This window comes from Andrena cerasifolii, chromosome 6 (genome assembly GCF_050908995.1).
Source record: "Andrena cerasifolii isolate SP2316 chromosome 6, iyAndCera1_principal, whole genome shotgun sequence".
In the NCBI taxonomy this organism is placed as follows: domain Eukaryota; kingdom Metazoa; phylum Arthropoda; class Insecta; order Hymenoptera; family Andrenidae; genus Andrena; species Andrena cerasifolii.
Window position 1 is genome coordinate 1999291 of NC_135123.1, and position 13090 is coordinate 2012380.

Genomic DNA, 13090 nt, shown 5'->3' on the forward strand with positions numbered 1-13090 from the left:
TTAAACAAAAAATTACAAAACGCATATTTCACGTTTGAATCTTAAGGGGAGGTTCTGGTCTAGAGCCCCAAAAAATAGGTGATATTTAGGAATTAATTAAAGGAAAACTACTATATATAATTTAATGGGACTTGTTGCATTGTATTAAGGATGTCTTATGTTATAGAAATATATTTTTTGTTTTATAATTAATCAGTGCAAACAGCCCTGGGGAGTCGTTAAAGTTAAGGCGTCAAAAAATTGATCCAAATCGGTGGGACCTGTATCTCTAAAAGTTATTATCCGATTCGACTGAAACCTTTTTTATTTTGAAGATTATTCTTTTTTCTAGGGGGGGGGGCTAAAAAAAATTACAAAAATTACATTTTTTTTAGAAAATAACGACACTTCACGTTTGAAATCACTTTCCCTGTATTTTTCGTCCTTTCAACGCCTTTAAAAATTATAAATTTTCAACTTTTTGTAATTTTTTTTAGTCCCCCCCCCTAGCCAGAAGTATATTCTTCAAAATAAAAAAAGTTTCAGTCGTATCGGATAATAACTTTTGAAGATACAGGTCCCACCGTTTTGAGAACACTGTTTCGCGAAAAACGCATTTGAAGTTTTACGTGAGCGCCGGAGTGGACAGTTGTTGCCCATGCGTTTGCCGCTACTCAAATGCCTATAACTTGGGGAATTTTACGAATTTCAACAAATCCTTTTAAACACGTATTCCTAAAAGATTGAACATTCGAAAGATGAAATAAAAAAAAATCGACATTTAGACCAGAACCTCCCCTTAAAGTTTTACGTAAGCGTCGAGTGGCCGGTTGTGACCCATGCATTTGCCGCGATTCAAATGCCTATAACTTCGGGAATTTTACGAATTTCAACCAATCCTTTTAAACACGTTTTCCTAAAAGGTTCAACATTCGAAAAATGAAATAAAAAAAAAATCGACATTTAGACCAGAACCTCCCCTTAAACAGTTGCCGCCCATATACTCCCATTATTTAAAAAAAAATCCGACAGACGGCGCGAGCGCTCCGCGCCGAAGATACTTACCTAGCCCATACATATATTATCGGTCACTTATGGTCGCACAGTGGCGAAATTTTGCGATTTTATGGCCAAAGCGACAAAAATAAATTTTTGAATTTGATAAAATAAATACAAATGTGAATTGAAGAACTAATATCAGCATCAAATGCCTCTAAGTTTACTGTTAAATGTTTTAATATAATGCTCGTGTAGGCTCTCAAATATTTATGTTCATGTGAGGTTAGAACGATCGCAAAGAGTTAATCTAGATTTTCGAGTTACTTCAAACATTTATATTGTATTATCCATAGTTCCGAAAATAATTTGAAGACATGGATTCAATTCCTAGTGGTGCGTAAGATATCTCTTTGTCTTCAAAATAATTATGTTTCGGTTTTTAATACGCAATTTATACAATTTTGAAAGTAGTGCTTTAGAAATAACCTTTTCATATAAGAAACAATTTTCATTACATAAAATACTTATAAACCCCATAATATCCTGTAATGATTTTCATTCCTATTTTACGTTGAACAATTTTGATTCTACAAATGTAATTATATGATTTTTTTTAAAAACGATCCAGTGTGTCTTGTATAACATACGACATAACTGTGACCGAGTCTGGTTTACACGTTACACATTACAAGCCTTTTTATTTTTTTTAAACGATTTTATTCAGCTTCGATCCTCTGTTTGATTGTTTGTATTAAGTAGATGTTAAAAAATTTCAAATTTATGCTGTAGAAACGGCAAAATTATTTGTTGCTCACATAATCGAAAATGCTGTCCTTCCAATTGGACAGTTTTCGAAGGAAGCTCAAGAAGCACGGAATAAGGATATTAAAAAGTACCGACCACATTTTTCTCGAAAATGCTCCAGGAAAAAAAACTATGAACGAAGTTTTCAATTGGCTTCTATTATCGTCAGATCCACTAATTAGTAATCTAAGAATACATCCCGATAAGAAATTAAACAACTTGTCACCAGAAGCGACAACCCTTTTTCTATGCCCTGTTGCACTGTAGCAGGGGCATGCTCTGACAAATAAAAAAAGACGATATAATTTCATAGGTTCAAGTGTACAAATGTAAATAATAAAAAAATGTTTATCGTTCGTAATTTTTGTAAGTGCTATTTTTCGGATAATTTATTTTCTCATATATCAGAACGTAAAAGTGCCGAATTTTAAATATTAAAAATAATTTTTGAGGTTTTGACCACGAAAATGGATATAGTTCTTCAATTGACATTTGCATTAATTTCGTCAAATTCAAAAATTTCATTCTTGTGGTTTTGGCCATAAAATCGCAAAATTTCCCCACTGTGCGTCGTGTGAAAGAGGTCTAAGGCTGATCCGCACTGTCCACCTAGTCGGCAGCAGGCAATCGTCCGTCAGCTGTTTGTCGGAACATTCCTCAATAAGTTTCGCACGGTGACACTGTCGGCCAGCATTCCATATGACGTCCAGCATTCTCGAAAAAAATGTTTCGACCGGCAGTGCCAATCTGTGCAATACAGTGTGAACAGACCCTCACTGGACACCTGTTTGTCGCCGTCAAAATTAAGATACAATAACTTTTTATCGGCGAATGCTAACTTCTTATGCATACACAATGCATCAAATTGTCCCTGTATGTTCCTTTTTATTAATCTCTTCTCTTGGCCCTGCTTTTGAATCTGTAAAAATTATTCAGGCGGTGATTGGGCAGCCTTTGCAATTTATTTGAGTTCCAAAGAAAAATGAATAAAAAACACAAGTTGTTAACATTAAAATATTTTAGTGGAAATAGATTTTTACAAGACATCCGCAGACATGTAGATGCCATTTAGTTTTCGACTATTGCCTGTCGCCGGCTAGACGGATGAACATCAACCTTTAATAGTAAGTGGGAGAGCAGTGCATGGTGGGGTAAGTGATACAATTGCACTACCACGTTTACTCCAGCTACGTAGGTGTGCCATTTCTTTGATGCCGTGGACAAAGACCGACATCGAGTCGAACCAGCCCGAGCGCCCAGACGAAACAGCATTTTGTTCCGTTGAAAGACCCGTGGTCCTTTTCACGTTGTCGTATTGTAGATAAACCGTCGGTCTGCGCTACACTAGATACTACCTGCAGGGATGCCAGATTCCTGGGTCGTGGGCCAAAATTTTACCCTCCCTCGACGTCCACCGTAGTTCCTCTCCTGGCCTTTTTCCGCGCTGCTTCAAGGATACCCCAATCTTCAGCCCGTGTGCTATGTGCCAGTGATGCTAGAAGCATGGGACGTGGGACAAATTCTTAGCCCCACCATCACTACCGCTGTCCCCCACTTTGCTCCCATCGCACTGCACACAAGCATACCCCTATACCTGTCCGTGTGCGCTGCCTGTTCGGTTCTTTTCGCCAACAATCCATGTTGCCGAAACCTGAGCGCATGAGTCGCTATCTGTAAATCGGTCAGGGGTTCAAATCCCAGCGCGGTGGTTTTAATTTTTTTTTTTAATTCTCTAATTTCACTTTCCAGTAGAATACAAACGTTATTAATTTGCAAAGCATTTTCAAAGCTCGATTTTCTCGTTAATGGTGCAATTCGCTTTACAGAAACACGCTGCAGCTGCCTGGCGTGCGATGTTAGCCTCCCGCCGTTCTACATGTACATAAACAGAAATAAACACATCATTGAAATCATAATTGTAACTATAATCGTACAGGACAAAATATAATTCTACGGATAGAAATGCAGGGAACGGTGGCAGACATGTGTAAGCCACTATAATACAATTATTACTGTGTGTATTTCACAAAATGTACTGTCAAGAACCGTGACCAGCTACGGTTGATGATGGAAGTGAATTTCGTGAAAACAGCTGCAGTGTGTGCGGTATTCTTACGTTTTTAAAAGAAACGGGAAAACCCCCTTTCCTGGGGTTGACGGGGACGAGACAAATTTGTAAAAATAATATGTTTAATGATAGGGTAAGGGGCCCAAATTTCGCCCCCCTGCATTCGATTCCTATGGTTGCATTTTCAGTGTCATCTGGTGGTAAATGTTGCATCAGTATACGCTAGTATTCTGAGAGACTTGCAAGTGTTAGGTTAGGTGTTTGTACGTTTGCGAAGGAGAAGAAGATTTTCGAGCACGGTGAGTTTTTACAGACTTCAGTATGATAGCATGTTACTCGTAGAAGTGAATATTATTTCGAATTCAAAGTTGTAGCACTTCGTACACGCAATAACTTTGATGGCAATCACTCGCGTGGTTTGTTAAAGCGAACACCATATTGAAGCAGCGCGAATTCCAAATTTTGTCCCCCGGAGGTGTCCTAATTTCGTCCTCGTATTTCTAATAAAAATTGAGATCGATTTTCTAAAAATTTATTTTTTTGGAATACAAAGGGCTGAAACTTGAACAGTTACAGGAGTGAATTATCTTTCATCGGTTTTCAAGCAATTATATTAGAAATGTTTAATGCTTTGTAGATGCCGAAAGGAAAATAGTGGAATAAGGAATCCATGCGAAAAGAAGACGTTAATTTGCCGTGATTGTTTGCACGCATAAACTGTAAGATCACTTGTATCAATGAAACAATTAATTTTTCAATTTATTTCCTGTTTTACAAACATTTCCTGGAGGGACGAAATTAGAAACACTTTTTTCAGATCTCACATTTTGCACGTTTTCACATTTTATTTATTATCTCGTATTGACATGAAATAATCAGATTTTGCGATTCGTGGATACGTAGAGAAATGTTCAAAGAAAATTCATGCCAAGTGCCAGTTCATTCTAACATTTTATACACCCTCTACAGGGTCAAATACAAATGGGGGACGAAATTTGGGCCCCTTACCCTACCATTGAGTACGAGACCTGTCGATATTGTTTTTAAACCTTATTACAGTAATCCGGGGTGCGAGCGGTAAGCCGACCGTAATAACGGAGTGTGCGGCTGGCTTAGCTGAAACGGTGAATTCTGATTCTTTAACAGCTCATTGCGACGTTAATTTTAAAGCGTCCATCCTAGAAAGAAGCGTATTTTGTAGGTAGCATTTCAAGGAATTGTTTTCTGTTTACATATAAAAGAGGCAGAAGATAACATCGTACATCAGCTAGCTGCAGCGGTTTTCGGTAATCCGAATTACAGCTTTAGTAACAAAATCGAGCTTTGAAAATGCTTTGTAAATTAATATTTTTCAAGTTTTTATTCTACCGAGAAGCTAGAAAGTGAAGTTGGAGAATAATTGAAAAAAAAAAGTAAAATTGCCGCACCGGGATTTGAACACTGGGTCTCCCGCTTGCGACCCAAGAGTTTGCGCTTCGGTAAAATGAATTCTCAGCGGAAAGCGTCGGCCAGGCGCAGGCAGCGCTCACGGCACACGGACATAAGGTAGGGGTATGCTTGTAGTAGTGCGGAAAAGGCCAGGAGAGGAATTACGATGGACGTGGAGGGAGGGTAAAATTTTGGCCCACGACCCACGGTTCTTAACATGACTGACCTGTCCTCCACTTTTTACCTGTAGCGTGCTACAACGGCGTCTGAGCTGACGAAAATCCGTCGAAATTCGTGCATCACACATAGGAACGCAGTATTACTGGGTTTTAAGCGACACTCGGCTTGGCTCGGCTCGACTCGGCCCGGCTCGACTCGGCCCGGCCCGGCTCGGCTCGGCTTGGCTCGGTTCGGTTCGTCTCGAGGCTCAAGAGTGAACGCATCCTCTGCGAACCGTTGCAAGTCATTTTCTCGAAATCTACTAATTGTAAATAGAGGCACGAATATTGTTTTTTATATTTTAAAGATCAGTCGACTCTTTTTGAGACGTGTCGTATCACTGCCAGACTACTTCAAACTTATACAGCGTATACATTTTATATATACATCTATTAAAGTGTTATGAATTTAATGTGTATATAAAATTATCATGTATACTCAGCTTACTCGATTCTGGTCGTTACAACACATGCGCACAGTGGCGAGTGGCGCACTTCGCATGGTTGGTATTCGTTTGGTGAACATTTCTAAAATATTTCGTGAATAGGGTTTAGTTGAGATCAAACCTGTACCGTCTACAATAGTCTACATAGACCAGCATTGCCGTATTAATTCGAAAGAGCGTATCTGGTCAAAAGGTGGTTCTGAGATAAGTGAGTTTTAGTATTTTGTGTTATGCCGTAGGTATTTTATATGAATTGGATTGGGTTAAATATTAAATCTGGATAAAAAGGTATCTAACTATACAAATATTTACAGACCCATCAAATATTTCATAAACTCCACAAATGAGACTTTGGTAGATACGCTCAAATACGTCTGGAATTTAAACTTTTTATATCTTCAGTTTCAATGAAGAGATATGGCTTTCTTATTACATGTATATATAACTGTTTTTAGGCTACCTGGCAGCAATAATTCAATTTAAGCGAAAGTTGCAGATACGCCCTTTCGAATTAACACGGCAGAGCAGCGGTTTTTCTTTTCTTTTTTTTTCACCGTGTTCCCCTTTTAAATATCTTTCGTTGCTGCGGACCCCCACGACTTAACTGCAGATTCAAAACCCTAAAGTGCATGAAATATTTATTTAAAGCTGCTCACCAACGGCCTTCAAATTTTGAGAGAAGGAAGAAATAAATAAATACACATACTCCTATTATAATATTTTTATCAGCTTTATCATATCGTATGAAAATATTTCAACTGCCCCGTTATATACAGGGTGTGCCATTTTAATCTTTCCACGTGGTTATCTCAAAGTTTAGGATCGCATCGCCACAACGCAACATAGTGTGTTCCGATAGTCACGACAATCCGAGCGTTTTAAAATTACAGTCCGTCCAATATCTCCCTGAAAACACAGTCTAGCCCTTTTCACCCCCTTACGGGTTGTTTAGGGCAAAATCCTAAAATCGATTTTTAGGAATTCGTGTGGGTAATCTTTGTATGCAAAAACCGAGTTGGTATTCAATCGGGCCTAAGATATATTGAGAAGTCCGTGAAAACACAGTTTACCCCCTTTCACCACCTTAGGGGTTGATTGGTGCAAAATCCTGAAATTCATTTTTAGGGATTTGTGTGGGTAACCTTTGTAAGTAGAAACCAAGTTTATGTCTAATCGGGCCTAAAAGAGATATTAAGGAATCCGTGAAAACACACTTTACCTCTATTCACTCCCTTGGGGATGGAATTTCCAAAAATCCTTCCTTAGTGTACAAACAATGTACCTTCCAAATTTCACGTTCTTAAGTTAAACGGTTTGAGCTGGGCGTTGATGAGTCAGCCAGTCAGGATTTCTTCTTTTATATTTATATAATAATATTATATATATATATATATATATATATATATATATCTATTCTATTATTATTATTATTTTATTTTATATATTATTATATTTTATTTTATTTTATTATTATATTATATATATATATATATAAAATATAATAATATATAAAATAAAATAATAATAATAATAGAATAGATAGATAGAAGAAGATAGATATATACTCTAAACACATACGCGGATTTTTTTATATCAATAGAATATTTTTTATATCAATTATATCTTTTATATGTATATAAATATAAATCCGCGTATGTGTTTACAGTTTTACACACTTAATGAACTTTATCGGATAATCATGTGCAACCTCATGGTATTAAAATCCTAATCGCCTCCATTTCCGCCCACTTATGTCTAACGCCCCCATGCCGCTCCCTTAATGCCTAATGCCCTCCAGATAATTCGAACGTCTCCAAGGGGGCGATAGCGCTCACTTTTATCCCCGTTACGCACTGTCAACAAGTTGCTGGCGATCATGTCGCCGACGATCACGAGGTACACACGAATACCTATATGAGTTCTTACGCACGGAGTTACGGCAAACAACAAAGGTTCCTGGTCTGTTGTCGACCAAGTCGCCGGCCCGCTGGTCAACAGTGCGCAGCCGGCCATAGAAACACTGGTCTAGAGTCTAGACCATATTCACGAACTACATACTGTAGAAGATTTCCCGAAACGAATATCAACCACGTGGTCGCCATGCATATGTATATATATATATATATATATATATATATATACATATATTCCAAATATTAATGCGAGTCACTGTATATATATATATACACAGTGACTAGCATTAATATTTGGACACTTTTTAAAATCGCATAACTATTTTAGAATTGGTCCAAACAACTTGAGTTTTTTTGAGAAGCTAGAAGGATTAGTTTGCTAACTGACGCGTTTCGTCGTTTTGAAAAAAAATGTATTTGGTTGGAATAGCAAAAAGAATAGTAAAGGTCGATTTTTAAACTTTTTTTGTGAGCTTGTAATGAAAATTCAAAAACACCCGTTTGTAGATTGCAGTAAGTTGTAGACGTGCCTAAAATTTCATGAAAATCGGTTAACGTTGCTCCGAGCTACAAACGTTTAAAGATCGCAGAAAAAGGTCGAGAATCGCGAAAATTCCCGAAATCAGCGATTCTCAACCTTATTCTGTGGACCAATTCTAAAAAAGTTATGCGATATTAAAAAGTGTCCGAATATTAATGCGAGCCACTGTATATATATATATATATATATATATATATATATATATATATGTTAGAGCGGTCAGAATCGAACGAGCTGACTGTAGATACATTTATTCTACATATAGTAAGCGCATACTTACTTTCAAACTTCGTATATAAAAAATACTTGCAATCACACTTTTATACTAAATCTAAAATGAAAGTAAGTAGTCAAATTTTCGTGCGTTTATGCCAATGCAATATTTAAAGTTAGAATTTCGTTACAGTATATTGAACACTGTATCATTACTGTAAGTATAAAATGGACGAAAAAATAGGTTGGTAAAGTAGGTAGCTAGCATACTAACAAGGGAATATCCCGAACCCGAAAATTCCAAAAATTCTGAAACTTTGTGAATATGTAGGGAATGTCCTCCTGATTGCAACGCAATTTATGTTTGCTGCCCAAATTCACTCAAAGGGGGTGAAATTAATCCCTGAAAATTCGGCTATTTTCCGATTTTGTGTTATAACTCGCGAAATGTAAGAGATAGAAAAAAAGTTTCGAGACAAAAGTTACTTCTTTTAATTAGATCTAGCATTTAGTAAAAAAAAATATACAGTTCACAAGTTATAACAGAAAATCGGAAAATAACCGGATTTTCAGGGGTGAATTACACCCCCTTAGAGTGAATTTGGGCAGCAAACAAAAATTGCGTTGTAATCAGGGGAAAATTCCCTACATATTCACGAAGTTTCAGAATTTTTTGAATTTCCGGATTCGGGATCTTCCCTTGTAAGTAGGCTCGCCGCTTTTCGTGCTTTTGCTGGTACATACTATTCTGTTTTCTTAATCTTCCTTCTTATTTTGCGTAGGAACTTCTTTTCAGTTGTCATTTTTCGTGGCTTCTGAAACGTCCCTATTGATTACTTACGCACAGAAGTGTCACTTTAACGACCATATACTTAAAATTACAAATATTTCATCTTGAAACATAGAGGAATTAAATAATCTTTTTATACAGAAATTCCACTCATTGATTTGCATAACTAGTTCCCGTTCATCACTATAAGGAATGTTCAGCGTCGATTCTCCTCTCCAACTTTCATTGATACGATAAAGCGGATAGAGTATTCCTAGTTTGCTACTGAAACTGACTTCCGACACGTACATCTTTGTTAACGTAAATCAATTTTTTGTTCACTGCCGTGTAATCAAAGCGACGTGTTTCTGCGAGATACGAGTGTATGTAAAATTCTTTTATTATAGTAAATACAGTAGCTCCAGCTGAGTCGCGACAATCAAGCGGGGAGATAGGTGTTCCAAGAATTGCGCACTGTTATCTCGCTTCGGTTCGATGTCTCTGGCAGTGCATCGGAACGAGAGTGAAAAACATCAAGAGCGACTGAGATGCAGTGAAATGCTATTTACAACGGCTGTTTAACGATAACGTCGAATAAGAAATTGTGCGTATTTGCGAAGCTAGTACCTAAGAGCGTTGGAACTTCGAGCTTCGGGTTTACGATGCGGATACCTGGACACGTTCTTCTAGGAACAGGTAGATGAATATTTATTAGGAATCAAGAAGCTAGTCGAAGATGAAGACCTGGAAATTACTTTATTAGCGCATAACTGTGGGCTCTTATTAGGTATGTCCATGAGCGCTTCTACGAATTCTCCGTTGCACGAAATAGCAATTTACCTGTCTATCGTAAAACTACCTACTGTGAGCATTGTTAATTGTTATTATTATTATTCACAGATGTTTGAGTGTATATGTGTTATAACTAGAGCTGCCAAATACCTACTTGAAATTCTAGTTGATTAAAACGCGTTTTTTTTAACCGCGCAAAGTAGGTTGCGTTTCTGCAAGTCATACTTCAAGTAGGGTAGACCGGGGCGAATCGGATCACTTTGTGTTTGACGGTAAAAAAATACTAGTCGGACATTAAAAAACTAATTTTTTATTATATATTCGTGACCAGTACACCTTTGGCTTTAAGATTAATAAGAGGAAATAAAATTAAACGTACAAATGTTTCTTCTGCAAACAAAAAAGCAAAAAGTGAGAAATATCCGATTCACCCCGAAACTTGGGGCGAATCGGATAACCCATAAATTTCTGAGAAAAAACTGAAATTTTCATAATGAAATCTTTAGAAACAACTTAAACAAATCTAATTTAATGACAGTGAAGTCAAGTGACACTACTCAGCACACAGATCGGAAGGATTTTGCCGTATTTTCCCCCTTCCATCAGCACAACTCTTGTGGCATCACTTTTCTCAGATAATCTTCTGAAAGTGAACGAATTAATTTTTCACCAGAGTAAATACAATGCCATCTTCTTAAGACCATTAACTTATTTTTTTTTGTCATTTCTCTAAATTTAATTTTTATCACAGATTCCTTTATTTTTATTTGGAGACACCATGATACCTAATTGCTCTTTTTTATGTACGTACGAACCATCTGTATATAAACAATTATCATATTTATAATCATAAAAATACTCAAAGGAAAATAAAGAGTGATCCGATTCACCCCAAATAACGTGATTCGATTAGCCCCACATATAAGTATTTCAAAGGGTGTAGATTACATAAACATATTATGATATAATAGTCTAAAATACATGAAATACAAAACTTGGGCTCCGTGCAAACTAATAACAATACACACATTGGAATTTTCAAGCTTACTTTTTATTTTAAATACGAAATTGCAGATTACGTAGGTTAGATTCGGACCAAAATTGTAACGTTGGCACGCGTCCATGTCACTGAAAACGTATGCCAGCTCTAAACAATGACTTAAAACAATTAACGGGTTTTTTGCGGTAGGTGCGAGGGAGAGGGACGAGGTACTACGAACGATCGGAATGCTCATTTCTATCGCGGTATAAGAAATATGGACTAAATTCTTATTTTGATCCGATTCGCCCTGTGATTCGATTCGACCCGGTCTACCCTAGCTTAAATTTTCGAACAAGTTTGATAAAATTCGAACTTTTTGAATGATCTGAGTGGCTTGAATGTTTGAACTAGAGCTGTATTAATTCGAATGTTCGAATACGAATAATTTCTTCGAATGTTCGATTAATCAGACATAGATATTCGAATATTCAGAATCATCGAATTTCGGATTCTACCGATTAGGAATTTGAACATAGGGTATTCTTTCACACTTTATTGTGAAATTTTTTTCATATTATTCGATTACCCTGATTATTCGAATATTCGAATCTCAAATTCGAATTCTCTGGTATTCGAATACTCGAATATTTGAATATTAACATTTGAATACTTACAGCTCTAGTTTGAACGGCTTGCTTGCCTACAAGCTACGCGATTTCAAATGAATAACTTGAACCTTCGAGTTACTCGATCGATTTCAGGTTACTCAAAAATTCTAATACGACTTGAATATTCGAGCCAATAATAACAATTATTATTCAGTAAAGATGGATATTTGATTTAAGGATTACACTCAATATAAGTGTATAATATTTTGAGCGACTCAAATTACCGAATACCTACTATATGTATAGCACTCACTGTTCATAATCGATACTCACTAATTTTATTCGCGGTATCCAAAATCATAATTAATTTTTTAACTTATGCAGATATATGTATGTATATTAGTCATTATATACAATTAAACACAAAAGTATATGGATATTATATGAATCACAAAAACTTAACATCCACGCATAATAAACCCTATAGGTACATATTTTATATATTTTTATTCTTAAGATATAGCAACACTTCTGTTCCCAAAATACCCTCTTTTCTATCGATTCATTTTATTCTCATAAAACCCTTGATTAATCGAATAGTTTGGAACGATACGAGTAGCTTGTTGTATTTGAGTAGGTAATTATTTCAATTTGAGTAGCTTAGATGTAAGTAAGTAGTTAAAACGTTCAAGCGGCTCAAATCATTCGAGCAGATCGAATTTTCCTCAGCTTGCTTGAATAATTAAACTACTTATTGTTAGTCATTCGAGTACTTGGCTTGGTTCGAATGATTTGACCCGAGGTCAGCTTAGCTCTAATTTTCAAACTATTTGGACAGCTCTAGTTATAATTATCATCTATTCTGTCCCCTTTTTGATATTTCATTAATTACATAGACCCGCGAAACACAAAGCATTTAAATATGATCACGTTTGGTACCCTTTTCACCGCAAGAATGGCAACAATTTGATTAAAAAAAATCATAATTATGAAATAAAAAAAAAATATATTAATTTTTTCACTTTGGTAACTCACTTCTGACTTCCCGCCAATCACAAGTCATATGTAAATTATGCGGAGGATCGTATATTCACCCTGAAATATTTTGTTTAAACAGTAGAAAGCAAAATAAAATAAAACAAAAGAATAGTTATAAAAAGTTATTATAATTAACCCCTCCTACCACTATAGGAAGAAGGTAGACAGTTAAAAGAATGTATACCTAGAGACGCGGCAGCGTCTCGACGCCAAGTATATGTCGACACCCTGTATATACACGGTCATCCGTTAAACCTGCAACCTACGCGCGCGCGAACAGACGAAAATGGCA

At 36.3% G+C, this 13090-nt stretch overlaps 1 protein-coding gene across 1 annotated transcript in view; it reads right to left on the reverse strand.

Annotated features, from left to right (window-relative positions):
* Nop5 (nop5 ribonucleoprotein) overlaps window positions 1-13090 on the reverse strand; it is a 199136-nt gene that overhangs the window by 151500 nt on the left and 34546 nt on the right. The window lies entirely within an intron of this gene.